At 36.0% G+C, this 16,356-nt stretch overlaps 1 non-coding gene across 1 annotated transcript; it reads right to left on the reverse strand.

Annotated features, from left to right (window-relative positions):
- Positions 1-12,240: 12,240 nt before the first annotated feature.
- On the reverse strand, positions 12,241-12,344 carry LOC132228884 (U6 spliceosomal RNA). Its single transcript, XR_009451494.1, has one exon. It is a non-coding gene; the product is annotated as a U6 spliceosomal RNA (small nuclear RNA).
- Between the last annotated feature and the right edge of the window lie 4,012 nt (positions 12,345-16,356).

Below are 16,356 nucleotides of genomic sequence, written 5' to 3' on the forward strand. Positions count from 1 at the left end.
CTCAAACTAGCAAATACAATTTTTTTTTTCTTTTCAGTGTTTTTTCTTGAAGTGATAAGGTTACTGTGTTCATTTTCAAGAACATGTCGGCTAAGTACTAAAAATCGGATTAACCATAGGTTGTAAATTATTTTTTTCAAGTAAAAATGGTACTTCATGGAAAAAAAGCAGCTGATTCCACTCAGAGCTGAAACAATTGCACACGTGCCTTTCTGAGACAATCATCACTCTCTGGTATGCCCAGAAACATTTTTTGTACCTTCTATTTTGTTATAAGGAATTTTTAATAAAAAAGATGTCTTTCAGGGTCAAGGTATAATAAAATTAAGTATTTTCACCGCTTCAGCAAGGACATACTTAAGTAAATCTGAAAATACTTTTTTGAAAATGTATGACAGTGGTTAATGCAATGACTGCTACTACAGTTAGGTATCATCACTTTTGATTTCTTCTAAAATGCAGACAATTTTACCCATTATCGTTTGGCAGCACCAATACAAATGTCTGCATGGTGAAAAGGGCAAATAGCATCTTAGTATTATAATGAAAATATTTTTGATCTCATGAACCTCCTCAAAGCATTGTTAGAACGCTCAGATGTCCACAGACAACGCTCTGAGAACCACTGGCCTAGTAATGTTTCTTTAGCCAGTTTTGTTAGCTTTCCACTGTAAGCAAGGATACAATGAACATATATCCACTTCTCGCTCGAGCTCTCCACCAGCTCACGTTAGTCAACAGTGCTATCTGTCTTTGTATTTACTTTTGTACAGTTAAACATGCTTAAACATCTATTAATTGATCTGCCAGCATTAAATGTTATCCTTTGACTCCAGAGATTACAGATGAGGTCATCAGGAAACCTACTTTGCCTCTTTCCTGACAAATTTCCACTAGTCCATTATTTCTGCATTTCCAGAGCACGGTTACATTCGTGTTCTGTCGCTCCAAACCCTACATCTGTTTTAACCTTCGTGCTTATTGCCACTTTCTTTGCCATGGTTTTCTGTTTGTCTCTTGACCGCTGAAGTACTTCTCAAGTACTTACTCATGAAAACAATAGTTCCTGAGTTTTTGTATGCAACTTTTGGGAGATCATTTGGCTATGTATTAAAACGTTTGTGTAAACTTTCTTTTCTTTTTTTTCTTGTATTCAAGATATTTGTTATTCTACAGCCTTAAATATTGTGATGGAGAAACACAAGGCCCGCCTGATTTCCCCTTTACAAGTGACTTAGTATATTTTGTCTGGCTTTCTTAAGAATTCTTTCTTCATTTCTGAAGTCTTTGAGAGGATATCTCAGGTTGATTCTGCTTGGTACTCAAGGTGTTCTTTCATTACATAAATTCACATATTTGTTTACTTAATAAATTTTTTATTATAAATTTAAATTTTTTCTAATCCATTATTTTGCATGTCTTTTGGGGTCTCAGTAAAATTTTAGAAGATCTGATAATTATTCTGCTTTGGGGCTGGATACAGGATTTGTTTCCATCATGATTTTCTACCTCCAGAACTTGGCATTCTTTTTTGTCTCTGTAATCCCAATCCATAGTACAACCCCCACTCTCAAATCCTGCTCTTCCACAGCCTTATTGCAATTATCTTAACCTCAGTCTAATTTCTTCTCTGGTGGCTCCTCACCCTAAGCCCTTTAACCGTTTTCCCGGTGCTTTTGGAAACTGCCATTTTTCTGGCAATCAATTTTCTCTTCCATCTCAGCCTTTTTTTTTTTTTTTTCCCTTTAAATAGCCTACCATTTTCATTAAACTGGTACTTGTACTTCACCTGATTATACCACCTTTTGGGGACTGCTTACTACTCTCCATGACCATTCTCTAATCTATAAAACCCATAACATTTGATGACAACTAACTGCCATTTACCAGCCTCATCTTAATCACTGATTCATGTGCTGCCTCCTTGATTTCTCAGCATCTTGAACAGCTAAATCATTGTGATCCTCTGTGTGATTCTGGGTAGCTTTTAGTGTGTCTGCAAATAATTTATTTAAGGCCAATGCCTGTCATTCCTGTGACCTTCTGTCTTTTAGTGATTGTTCCTTCCTCTTCATATTAGTAACCCACATATTTGGCTACACGTCAAACTCATTATCATCCAAAAGTAATTTGAACAAGTTTTAACATCTGAAATTCTGGCCTCTTATGTTTCTGTCTTTGCCATTACTCTACTTCTACTGAGCTTCTCTCCATTTCATGTCCACCTCTAGACTTTGATTTCTCATTCATTTTCAAGAATGTCAGTTCCAATTATATTCATGTGTTTCACTACCCAGCTCGAGTTCCTTAAATTTCTATTTCAAATCCATTCTCACTTGCACCTTTGCTATTTTGATCACATCTCTTGCCCTTTCAATCATCAGTCTAGGAAAAACCAAACCACCTCCTTTCTCCTTCCAAGGTGCTGATGGTTGGTAGCAAACATCACCTAAGCAGGGCATTTAGTTCTATCTCAAATTGCCTACGGCTGCTCTGCAATCCTTTTTCTCTTTCCCAATCCAATTCCTTGCCATTCCTGCTCCTTTTTCAATGCATACATTATACATTCTAACCTCTTCTGCTTTATTTATTTACTTTTTAATATATTTTTATTGATTTCAGAGAGGAAGGGAGAGGGAGAGAGAGATAGAAACATCAATGATGAGAGAGACTCATTGATTGGCTTCCCCTTGCATACTCCACACTGGGGATCAAGCCTGCAACCCAGGCATGTCCCCTAACAGGGAAAGGAACCGTGACCTCCTGGTTCAGAGGTCAACGCTCAACCACTGAGCTCATCAGCTGGGCTCTTCTGCTTTATTCAAGCACCTAAGCATAACCCACTTATTCACAGCTGATATCTTTCTAATTTCCTAGAAATAACTACTGCAGTGGGCTCTGTGTTTACTCACATCTCTGCCTTCTTTTATCTTTTTCCAAAATGAGTTACTTCTACTTCCTCTGATTTCTATTCCTTCAAATATTGCCTCAGTAATTTCAATTAATAATAATATTGTTAACTGCTAATTATCTAATCTTACCTTTGACTCATTTCTTTTTTTTCTTGATTCTCCTCAACCTATAAACATTTGAAATACCATTTTGTTTGAAAAGAATACTTCTTTCCATAATCTTTCTTTCCTTTCATAACACTTGCTCTTTTTTATTCTTCTTGAAATTGTGATCTACATTTCCTGCTGCCACCATGAGAGAAACAGAATTCTGACGTGTGCAGATTGGATGAATTGTTGATGGTAGTTGCTTTGGAGTTCCGTTGTGCTTTATTAAGTCTCCAGCTATCTGGCTTTCATTCTTATGATGTTATTGCAACCGGACTCTTCATAGTTTTCATTAATCTCCTAATTTTCAAACATGATGATAAGATAATCTTGTTTTGCTATTGTAAGCTTGTTTTTCCTACCCTTACAAGTTCATGTCTGAATATAGAGTGTAATCACACATGGCAAAGATAGAAAAAGACGGTGTGCCTAATCAAGGAGAGTTAGTAAATATTATACTTGACTTCTCTGTGATGGTCACTTTAAAATACCTTTTTTCTTGAAACAGAAGAGTATGGGCCTAAGGATAGATATTAGTCAGGATGCCCCAGAAAAACAAAACCAAGATGAAATTATAATTTATATTATAACATGTAATATAATATAAAATACATATAAAATTCTACAGTACACACACACATGCATGGCTTATTATGAGGAATTGGTTGAAAAGTTTCATGATCTGCCTTCTATAGGCTGGACACTCAAGAAAGCCTAGGGTGTAAGTTCAGTTCAAGTGCAGAAAACTCATATCCCTTCTCAAAACTAGTTGGAGTGAACAAATTCTTTTCTCCTCCTTTTATTCTATTCAGGCTTCAGACTGATTAGATGAAGTCCACCCACTCTGGGGAGGGCAGTGGGATTTCCTCAGTCTATGAAGTAAATGTTAATCTCCTCCAGAAACACCCTCACAGACTCACTCAGAATATTTAATCCAATCATCTGGTCATCCCATGCCCCAGGCAACTTGATACTTTAAATGAACCATCACAGGGTAAAAGAGACCCGGGCTCAAGTTCCCAGCTTTGTCACTCACTATTCTTGACTTCAGCAAGCTACTCTTAGCTTCAGTTTTACAGCTTTCTCATCTGCCAAATGTTCCTGACATCCTTTCCCAGAGTGACTGTAAATATGAAATCACCGTGTAAAAATGCCTTGTTCACAGAGTGGGCACTGAGCAGACGTTGTTTCCTTTTTTATCTTCTGCTCTTACCTCTCCCTTCAAAAAAGATTTGCTTCCCATGATAAATCTTATCATATTTTATCCACCCTACTTTTTAAGTAAACAATGAGTGACCAGTGAAGGGGATTCTACCATTTCCCTTGAGATAATGTTTCACAGATTAAAACATCTCATTGCCTTGGAATGTTTCCTGATCTTTGGTAGAAAGTAAATAGCCTCACTAGTCCCATATATAGAAAATTCTGATGAGCCTGGTTTGTGACTTGATAATTCTCCATCAGCCAAGGGAAAGGAAAAGTTAGGTTTCATTTTAAAATCACCTTCTTGAATCAGAATAGTTTAATTTTTTTAGTAGTTCTTTATTTTCATCATGAGAATTAGCTTGTTTTCCTAAGTGAATTTTAAATGCACATGCAAATTTGTGATCATTTTAAGTAATTTAAAAATGTCTCTTTCTCCTGATCTTTGTAGCACCATCTAAAGAGTATCTTACCTATTATTTACCCCTGGTTCATGATCTTCTATAAAACTAAACATTAGGAGCTTTATTCTGACTAAGAACTAACAGAAACCATTTCATTATATTATGATGTAAAGTAGTAAGATTTTGGTATAAAATGTTACATTTTTTACTATCATTTCTTGATCAGTATTCACCATTTTTCCTCATTAATCTAACTTACACTTTAAACAATTCTGACTTTATGGAGGTGTTCTTTTACTTTAAATAAGAGGACCTTAATGACAGCATTCTGCTCTGTCAGTTTCAATGTAGTTTCACCATATTTTCCTATCTTTAGGTCCTAAGATAAAATCTGCCATGAACTTAGGAGTAATCAAGCACAGTGAAATGAGGTAATTATTTTGTGACTTTGATCAATGGAAATAAACACCCTGGGTAATTCAAGCCCCATTTCCCACTTTTTCTTTAATAACATTTACTGAAAAGTCACAGTGGATTTTTAGGTAATTGTCTCTGTCTTTCTCCATGTGCCTGAGTAAACACAGCTAATGGGGTCTGTTTTACATAACGAAATGTTATGGAAAATTCAAAACATAAGCCTGGCCGGGACTTTCAAAGGTCATCTGGAGCATCTCACTTCCTCTAGGCAGACTTCTTATAAATCTTTCTCTGGAAGAGAGTATCTAGGTTAAGATTTACAAATGACACATGGCTAAGTGATCTAGTAAATATGATAATATCAAGGAATGGAATGCTTTATCTGCATTAGAAAGATGTAATTAATAGGAATACATAAATTTTGCATTGTACATCAAATATCAATTGCACATGTAGAAGCAATGGACCAGGAGTGAAGAGAAATAATAGGGTAGAGTGAAGAGAGATGGTGGCTGGGATCAAATTCTTGTACTTGGCCATGTTCAGAGTATTCACTGTTATACTGGGTCTTACACAACCTGGGGTAGCTGCTTGTGTTCCCAATCTAGGGGTCAGAGAAGAGATAAATAATCACCTACTGCTTTAGAGACAGACAGTCTACCAGGTACTTTATACTTAGCTTACAAGTTCAAATGACACTATTTAATGGAATATGGACTAGAGGGCAGGACTTTTCTTTCACTTCTCTCCCCATATAAAATAGGCTCTCTACAGAGAAGCAGAAGGGTTCAGAGATAAAATAACTTAGGACTAGAATCATGTTCAGACAAATGAGTGAGAAAATCCCCAAGAAATCCAGAGAGTGGATAAAAAATGGTGCCTTGACCATCCCTCTGTAAACTGAGTGTATTTTGAGATTGTTTATTCTATTATTCTTATTGCTATTTTAACTGTGAGCAAAGGATTATCCTCCCCTCCACCTCCACCTAACATTTGGAAAGAAGTTGTGAAACTGTCTAAATCCACTCTTGATTACTATTCCTTTAAATTATGTGTTCCATCCACCCCACTTCAACTCTTGTGGGACCAGACCGCTGTTGATTTTACTCCCAATCTTGTCCTAAATTAATGAATAAAAGAGTTCCTAGTTGCAACTATTTCTATGCTGCTACCTGCATGAGAACATCTGTAGAACAGGAATAATCATGGGGTATTAAGCTTCATTTCTCTTAATGGACCTACCACCTACTTTTCTCTCTAACACCATTAAGGGACATTGTATGGTTACATCAGACTTGGTTGAATGGCTAAATTCAACAAGACAATGTTTTAGATCTTTTTCTTTTTTTACATCTCCACAGATTTGCTTTGACCCATTGTCCCTTGAGTCCTAGCCACTTGCTCAGTAGAGCGCTCCAGCTGTCTTCCTATTTGCCTTATCTACTAATGTTGCCACCTGTCATAGCTTCTCTGGGTGGCTTGTGAGCTCTGTCACAGCTTCTATCATTCCCACAAAGGTGGGAGCCATAGGGGCTTTGACACCCGAGTCTAACCTAACTGGATCCACAGAGATTGCCTTTTCACACCCACTGCCTCTTCACAGCACATCAATGCGGGGAGTGGGATCTTGCTTCCCAGAGTGGCCAGGTATACAAGAGGAAAACTCAGAGGAGTTAATGCTCCATGGAATGAATGGAACATGCACCAACATGGGCCAGGAAATTTGAAAGAATTATATTGAAATGTTATACTTTCTTCAAATCTGTGACCCTCTTTCCACCCCATCATGCCCAGCATATGATTTTTACCTTCTACATCATGGATAAAAATTGTTAAAGTATTTTAGAATTTTCAGATATCTGAGTACTTACTATTGGCACTTGCTTTTTAGTGTGTGCAATAAATAGGGGCTATATCAAAAGAGAAGCCCCTCAGTTTTCTATTACAAATCCTACAAACCTGGTTACATCTACTCGTATCCTGCTTTATGTCCCCTTACATCCTTCTAGTGGTATTCTTGGGAGGCTCTTGCAGTTAGATTGTAAAGCAGCTCCTAGATGATAATGTAATGAGGAAATCTTTCATTTTCCCTCAATTTAGTGAATCCTTATAATGCTATTTGTCTAGTGTCCCCTCTATAACAACCAATTCAGAACTAGGCATTGTGAAATTGTAACTCAGACTGCAGCAAGACCTCCACAATAATTTTCTGTGTATTTCAGGAACCATATGGTTTGGGTCTACTTGAACATATTTTCCTCCAGTTTGAAAATCATGGAAATTTACTCCTGGATTCAACCTAGCATGAATATTTTAATCTGAGTTAGAGCTGAGTACTTAAGTGTATATTTGAAATCTTGGATGATAAGTCCTCAGGGGTAACCTGTGTAAAACTAGGCACCCGCAATGTCCAGTCTTCAAATGGAGACACATTAAAACGAAGACCAAACTAATCTCAGAATCCTTGAAGAATATAAGTCTTCAAGATAGATATTTTAAGGGAGCAGGTAACGTACTACACAAAGTAACTCTTTTTTTTTAGACACCACCATATCACCGTCTTTAATTTTCACTCAAATGAACCAGTAAAAAAATCCCCTCATTTTCCCTGGCCAACATTTATTTCTGCATTTTCCACAAGTATGGACACATTATGGAACTCAAGCATCCAACGTTCAGAAGACTCATCATCCTCCCAACAGCACATCCTGACCTTGCAAAACAGAATTCCTTTCTCATTCTTAGTGCAACTATGTTAATAGGCAACTCTCCTGAATTTTGACCGATAAAGTCATCTACCTTGTTGCAGAAGCCACCAAGAGACTGATACCAGGTGCAGAGACATACTAGCATTCAGAAAGAATAGAGAGCCTCCATGTGAATTTCCTAACTGGTGGTGGTGTAGCTTGGGAGGTGAACCAGACATTGATATAGACTTTGGGGTACAAGATTGTATCAGAGATTAATACCTATAAAGGGAAAAGAGAAAAAGCAGGATTGGGCAGAGCAGTTGGAACTCTGATGCAGGCCCAACAAAACCTCTACCAACCTAGGGAGGAACCCTGGAATGAGTTGCCTGTTGGGGTATGCCTGAAATGACCAGGTCCCACTCAACCTCACTCAGTCACCAAAGGTGGGAAATCCTGCAAAGAACATGACCTAGACAAAGGCAGCCCTTCAACCAAGGCTGTCTCCAAAGGAGTTGTAACTGGAGACAGCTGCCCATACTCTCTCCAACAGAGCAACTTAAGGATTTACTTGAAAGAATCCGGCAGTACATTTGGTCTACCACAGTCCACCCTTTGTGCAATATAAATCTTCTCCATATAAGTTCAGGGAGCAGCTCTTCCAGAATTCCAGTGGATAACTCTTTCAAGAATAAATATAAAGAAAGGATGTAGTAAGACAAACCACTGTCTTTGCTGCTACATTTGATTTCAGGGCTGCTTTCTATATTTATTGTCTCACTCATTCATTACTAATTCTACATTTTCCTCACCATCAGCTTGTCCTTGCTAGCTTACTTGGCGGCATGACCCAGACCATACTAATCTCTGGGGCCTGAGCTTCATGTCACTATGTCTTTCTTAGGCCAGGTTCACTGTATTTGTCCATTTACATTCACAATTGGGCAAAGAAGTATAAAGAAGTACCACATGGATCATCTAGATTACACACATCCTCCTCCCTGCCTTCACTGTATCGCAGCACTCTTTCTCCCCCTAATGAACAGGATCAATTACCCCTGCCAATCAGGACACCTCCATGTCCTGATTTTATTGACTTTTTCCTTCAATGTACCTGAACATTTGGCCAGAAAATTCATCATTGTTTATATATATAAAATATAATATATATGAACATCTATATTATAATATATATTATAACCAGATTTGCTGCCTCTTCCACTGGTAGCTTTCCAATTCACCACCAATGACAATTCTAACAATTGGATGCCTACTTTGGGCAAGGGGCTATGTTCCTTCTGCCATCAGACTCCTCAATGTCAGCTCCCAAATCCCATCTTATTGCTTGCTTGCTGGACCACTACCAATACCAATGTTCACAGGTTGGGGGTCTCTGGAAGCAGACATTGAGATGGAGGTCAAAGGCAAGTTGTTCATTAGGAATCAATACTTGTGAAGGGAAGGGGGAGGAAGCCATATTTGCCAGAGGAAGAAGTTACATTGCAAGATAGAGCTGATGTAATCTTAACAACTCTGCAGGGAGCACTTGAGTGAGTATAGCCCATCATAATATACCATCTTTGGGTCAAAATAGCTTTCTTTCTTTCTTTTTAAAAATCCCTGTTGTTGAGAGTATTAAATATGTCCCCTTTTCCTCACATTGACCTCTTGTAGCCCAACCCTGCCCCCTGCCCCCAGCCTTAAATAGCTTTCCTTTATACCATTACCTCGCTTAGTCTCCAGCCTGTCCCCTCTATCACATGACTTTAGACTAGGAGGCCCTTCCCCTGTGGCCAACCAGAAAGGATCTGAAAGCTGTGGATGGAGTCTCACCACACTCCCTTCAGCTGGTCAGTAAGTTTTTGAAGGGCGTCGGTGGTGCATATCCGCTTCTATGGCAGCTATGCCTGGCAGAGAAAGGTTTCTGTTGACAAGGAAGAAAAGGGAATATTTGGTGAAGATGGTGAAGATAGTGAAGATGGGAATTTTTTCCCCACAAATTCAAAGTTCAAGACCATAAAATCAAGGTCTGAGAGAAGTAATAGAGTGGAAATTTGAGTGAGGGGAAAGGAAGTCCAGAACCAATGAGCATTAAAACACTGGAGAAGAAAAATAAGAGAGGTTTACACTTTGGAGGTTGATGAGGAAAATAAGTATGGGAGCATTGCCTGCCATGCCTCTAAGCCAGGGGTGGGCAAACTTTTTGACTCGAGGGCCACAATGGGTTCTTAAACTGGACCGGAGGGCTGGAACAAAAGCATGGATGGAGTGTTTGTGTGAACTAATATAAATTCAAAGTAAACATCATTACATAAAAGGGTACGGTCTTTTTTTTTTTTTTTAGTTTTATTCATTTCAAACGGGCCGGATCCTGCCCACGGGCCGTGGTTTGCCCACGGCATCTGGCCTCACTGGTTTTAGTTGCAGTCTTAAAGGACGGTGTGGCAGTTGTTTGTGGAGTTGTGCCTTCTATTCCCCCCCCCCCCCCGCCCCCCCGGCCCAATTGGGAAAAGTAAGTGGTGGCAATGAGTAGCCGCAAATGAGCCAATGATTCCTGGTCCTGCATGATATTTTAAACTCAGGTCTGGGTGCTAATGTTTCTGTGTCCATATTTTAATCCTCTTAGCTGACTTAGAAAGACTTAAGTCTGAGACTTAACAGAGCCTGTCAGGGCAGATGGGATAATGTAGAAAAGGTTTGCCATTCTCAAATACAAGATATGCCAGTTCTCTAGACTCTTAATTTTGACACAGGGCTTAACAGCTCTTACTTAGGTCAGCAACTAATTCATCAGAATTAAGATGAATGAACAGGTGCACTTTTCTGTGTAATAGAAATGTTGGTAATAAAACTGTTCGCATGCACTCACCAGAAACTGAGACCACTTGACTATTTGACTATTTGCCACGAAGCTCCTGGCCTGAAAAGGGTTTTCCTTCCTTCTTTAAAATCTTAGGATATAAAATATTATATATACCTATGTATATACTTCTAAAAGTAAAACAGTATACTGTTCTATAAATTTCCATCTTTAAATTAACAATATATAATTTATGTCTTCCTATGTCAATAAATTATATCTAAATTATCATCTTTAATGTTTTTGTCATAATTCATTTAACAAATCCTCTGCATTTGTGCAGTTATTTTAGTTTTTAATTCTGTATTTTTAAAAAAAGTTTTTGGTGAATCTAGTAGTTCCTCTTATGCTTAGGGACCTACACAGTAATTTATTTCCATTAAATTCCTAGAAGTTGAGTAATTGAGTCAAAACATCTAAATACATTTTAAGTTTTAAGTTAGAGATTTACTCTCCAAGAAAGCAATGTGAATTTATCGCTAAGAAAAGAACATGTAAGAATATCTCACCAATATTGCATTTAATCATTTGTTCATCTTTGTCAATCTCACAGTGGAAAATTATATCACCTTTTAAAGTGTATTCTTTTATTATTAACAAATTTGGCTATTTTGCCATGAGTTTATTGGAGATTTCATTTATTTGTGAAGTTGTTCATTTATTCATGAAGTTGCCTCCTCATGTGCTTAGCCCATTTCTCTCTATATGTGTTTGTCCTTTTTTTTAAAAAAGCATTTATATATCAAGGACATTTGCTCTTATATCTTTTTTCAATATTTTTTTTAATGTAAAAGCTTATATTTTAGGTCAACCTTTTAGAAATTGAATGTTTCGAATTCAAACCAAGTTTTCTTTCTTGTTCTTAGCTATATCCTCATGATGAAAAAGACTTGCCATGTTTTAATGTAAGTACTCAGTTATATTTTCTTCTAGTACTTTTATAGTCATTTCTTCATAGTAAAAATTTTAATACATATGAAGTTTATGTTAGTGCCAGATTTCAAGAAAATGTTGGATGTACTTGTTTTTCAATTAGGGAGGCACTTGACACAGTAGCATTTTATGAAGAATTTATTCTTTCTCATTGATATATACTTAGTATGATGCTGGCCTTTGAATACTCATATTAATCTGTATACATATTCCACCCTTACAATCATACTTCTTTAATTTTTATAGCTGTATGGTAATTTAATATCCTAGACAATGTTTGTTAATGCATTTTTTCATATTAAGTATCTAATTAAATTTACAAAAAGTTTGAAATTTTTAAAAATTATAACTAAAAGTAGCTTAAGCAAAAAATGTAAGCTCTTGGAATCCAAGAAAGGTTTTGAAGGTTTACTTTGAGAAAAACATTAAGACAGCTAGACCTTAATGACAAGGGAAACTGGAGAGAAATGCTGGTAATGCTTTCCCTCCAACTCATGGTTCTGCCTCGCTAGACACATTTGACTTACTGTCTCTATTCTTATTCTCATGTTGGGAAACATGGAAGTTAGTAGCTCAAGACTTTTAAGGTCTCTCAATTTTTATCTCTGGGTTATGGGAATATTCTGAAAAAGGACACATGTAGTCAGCTTACATTAGGCATCCACTATTTTATTTTATTTATTTTTTAATGCTTCGCAAATTTGTGTGTCATCCTTGCACAGGGGCCATGCTCATCTTCTCTGTATCATTCCAATTTTAGTATATGTGCTGAAGCAAGCACAGGCATCCACTGTTTTATATGGTCCATGCAGGAAGTACCTGGGAAGACCAGTACTCTTGGCAGGAAATTTTGTAATGATTACTGGAATGCATTAGTAGGTTTGCAAATTATGCACAAATTGTCTTTGAAGTTATGGTTAAATTGTGTTTGATGAATATTTTAACAAAGAGAATGCAAAGTGATAATGGTTTGGTTTTCTCTTGTTTTAATGATGTAATGAATATTGGTTTGCTGTTGGAAAAGTAGATCTACATGAAAGGCTTAAATGTCTGAAGTACAGGCTTAGTATTCGTTATAGAGAATATTTTTGAGCCCGGCTGGCATGGCTCAATGGTTGAGTGTCGACCCATGAACCAGGAGGTCACAGTTCGAAGGGTTGTAGGCTTGATTCCCAGTGTGGGGCGTGCAGAAGACAGCTGATTGATGATTTTCTCTCATCATTGATGTTTCTCTCTCTCTCTCCCTCTCCCTTCCTCTCTGAAATACATCATTAAAAATATATTTTTAAAAAGAATATTTTTGAATTGTGTGGAGTTAGTTTGAAATCCAGAAGTTTTTTTATGATAATGGGCAACCATGACCTGGCCACATCAGTAGGCCTCCAAATTCTACTTGTAGTAGAGAAAAACCCCCTACATATAAAACTGGAATATAGGAGGAGGAAATAAGTGGTTCTTTTAGTATTTTATTTATTATTATTATTTAATATAACAAGCGAGAAAATTCAATTTTATTTAAATTATCCCAAAGAGTTAGCTTTAATCCTGACTCCCATTTTACTACCTATTCCATGAACTGTTTACCTTCAGCAAGTCCCTTTATGTAGCTCTCATTTATTCACAGTCTGTTTTTATCTTTTCCCTTAAATTGTTGATCTCATGTCCTAACCTGTCAGCTTCATTAGGTCACAAAAGAGAAGTTCCTAATTTTAAGCTCAAATTGTCAGTTCTTGTATGGATTAGGCTTTTGGTGTCTAAAGGAATCTTTGATAACCCAAGAGTACAAAATTTTCTCATAGAAATTTTATAGTTTTAGGTTTTACATTTAAGTCTATGATCCATTTTGAGTTCATGTTCTGATGGTGCTAGATATGAATCAAAGTTCATTTTCTTGCATATGGATTTTCAAATGTTGCTTATTTGTTGAAAAATCTAATTGCCTTTGCATCTTTGTTAAAAAACATTTGTTTATAAAAGTATGGGTCTATTTATGGGCAGTCTGTTCTGCTCCATTGATATATTTGTCTACTTGATGCCAATGCCATACTTAAATTACTGTATCTTTGATTATCATAGTTTCATAATAAGTTTTGAAATAAGGTAGTATGAGTGCTTCAATTTGGTTCTTTTTCAAGTTGTTTTAGCTATTTCATGTTCTTTATATTTCCATGTAAGTTTGATAATGTTTGTTAAATCCCAGCCAAAAAAAAAAAAGGGGGGGGGGAATCAAAGGAAAAATTTTGTTGAGATTTTGATATGATTGTGAATTATAGATCAATTTCAGGGGACCTGACATATTAATGTTAAACCTTTTGACTCATGAATGAGGTATCTATCTTTACTTTCATCCAGAAATATGTACATATTTTAGTTTTTAGTGTCCAAGAGTTAATGTCTACGCATTTTTAAAAAAATTTGTAACAAATACCATTAAAGAAAATACGGTCATAACACCAATATCAAAACCTTAAGTCTTCTTCCATAATTCTCTAAAAATATGTCTATTTGGCTGAAATGCATGCCTAGTTTTTCGGAGGTATTTCTACTGTTTTAAAAGTATTTCTGTCAATATGTTTTTGTCCTAACATATTAACCATTTTCTTATCCTTAAATTCTATAGCATTTCACACAGACCATTTCTTGAGAATTGTAACACACTAACTATACACTTCTAATTTATCTTTACATCACATATTGAATGAAGTTAAATTCAAGAACCTGGCAGTTAAATAGTTTAACAATTTTTTCAGCTTCACAGCTAGTCATCAACCAAAGCAAGTGTAGAAGTATGATATCTTTGAATTGTAGGGACCCATGACTATATTCTAGGAAATTAGCTTTTATTTCCCCCCCCCCTTATTTTTTAAGAACCATAAAATTGGGCTTTAAACAATGTTCTATATACATATAATCAGTGTTTTAGAAAATATAACAACATTTCTAAATATTGTATCAATACTTCATTTCAAGTATAATTGTCAAAAGGCACAGGAACCTGTCTTTGTAGCCCAAATCCTATAACTCTTTAGATCTATGTGCTCTTTGCACTCTAGCACTGAAATAAATGAAGCATATTTCTCTATCTGCTTTGCAGTTCCAGCATTATAAAGTACAACTTTTTCTCAGTGGTTCTCAGAGGTTGTCACTTAAAAAGCCTGTAAAAATTAGCATCTTATTTATCAAAGGGTAAAGCCTCAGGTTAAAGCCCAAGGTGGTTTTGAAGGGATTGATATAAATTGTGTAATCATCCCACAACATTTGTTCCCCCCCACCCCCGATAAATAAGATAAATTGAAATGGATTCTAACTAGTGGTTGATTCATTTAAACTAGGTAAATACCATAGATTTCAAGGGATTTCAACACATATTTGTAGCATTGAGCTTCTTCAGAGGTATAGTTTCAGCAATTAAATGCAGTTGAATATTTTAATAGGCCTTATATTTCTAATATTATACCATTATGCGTTGGTATAGATTAAATTCTCCTCACCAGAAATGCTTTCTATTGTATAAATTTTAAGGTAAATACCATTTTAGGTTGCAGCATCTTCTGATGATTTTGAAGGCAATATAGATCTCATCTTTAATGCAGAAAATGACTGTTACTATGAGTTGACTAAGCTTTTTGTTGTCAAAGTTATTGCTATTTTTATACCACCTTGGTATGCCAGTAAATGTTTTTCACTTCATTATCAAGCCCAGGCCTTTATAATATTGCTTAATACAGGATGAAAATATTTGTCCACTTTTGGTTTGGATGGTTTTTAGCATGAATGATTGTGGGGAATCAAATGTCATTGTAAAAGGTGTTTTCACTGATGGATAACAAGATCCCCCACAGCTATAGGTACATGTATTTTTTAATAGGTACATTTATTTGATTACCATCAGCCATTTGTAGCATGTTCTAGTTACTTCCCATTAACTGACTTAAAATATAGTTATTAAGCTAAGACTTCTCAGACTTTCTGAACAAGACTGAATTCTATTTAAAGATGAATTAAAATTTATAAAGTATTTTAAAAATATGAAATAATGTTTTCAGCATTCATCTTATTTTGGACTTAAGGATTTACTAAGTTGGATGGTTTTTATGTTGCTTTTCCTAAGTTAGAAATAAATGTTTTAAATATATGGCATAAAAGTTACCTCTAAAAGACCTAACTGACCTATTATTAAAGAAACTTATTTTTAATAATTAGACACTGCATTTGTTTACATGTATACTTCAGAGCCCCTCTGAAAAACTAAATTCCCACATTCTTGCTTTCCTAAAAACAGTGATGGACTTGTTCTAGCCAGCCTTGAGTTTCTTTCTAAATTGCTTTCAGGGCAAATGACTTGAATCACTGTGTGTTGTTCAGGTTGATAGTATATGATGATTTAACTCTCAGAACTCCAGTGCTGTGTACTTTGGCTCTACTCCAAGTCACCATGAGATACACATAGGGCATACTTTGTCTTTGCTGAAATCATGAAAACACTGCAATTTCAGATTATGTCCTATATGTTCCAAAATAATAAACCACCCTATCTATTACCTTTACTCATGAGCCAATAAAGTGCTCCCCACGGTTCCTTTAAAACTAAATTGGGAATGTGTCCTATCAGTGAATATTCATATTAATGTGTGGATTTGTGTCCTGTTGTTACATTCATTTTAGAAGTGGATTTTCACAGAGAACTAGCAATGTTTCTATGTGAAATTTAGCTCTAATTTCATGTTGATAATTCTTCCTGCCTCTATTTTTTCTTTGAGTGTGTAAAATTGAACACACAATTACTTATTTGT

This window comes from Myotis daubentonii, chromosome 2 (genome assembly GCF_963259705.1).
Source record: "Myotis daubentonii chromosome 2, mMyoDau2.1, whole genome shotgun sequence".
NCBI lineage: Eukaryota > Metazoa > Chordata > Mammalia > Chiroptera > Vespertilionidae > Myotis > Myotis daubentonii.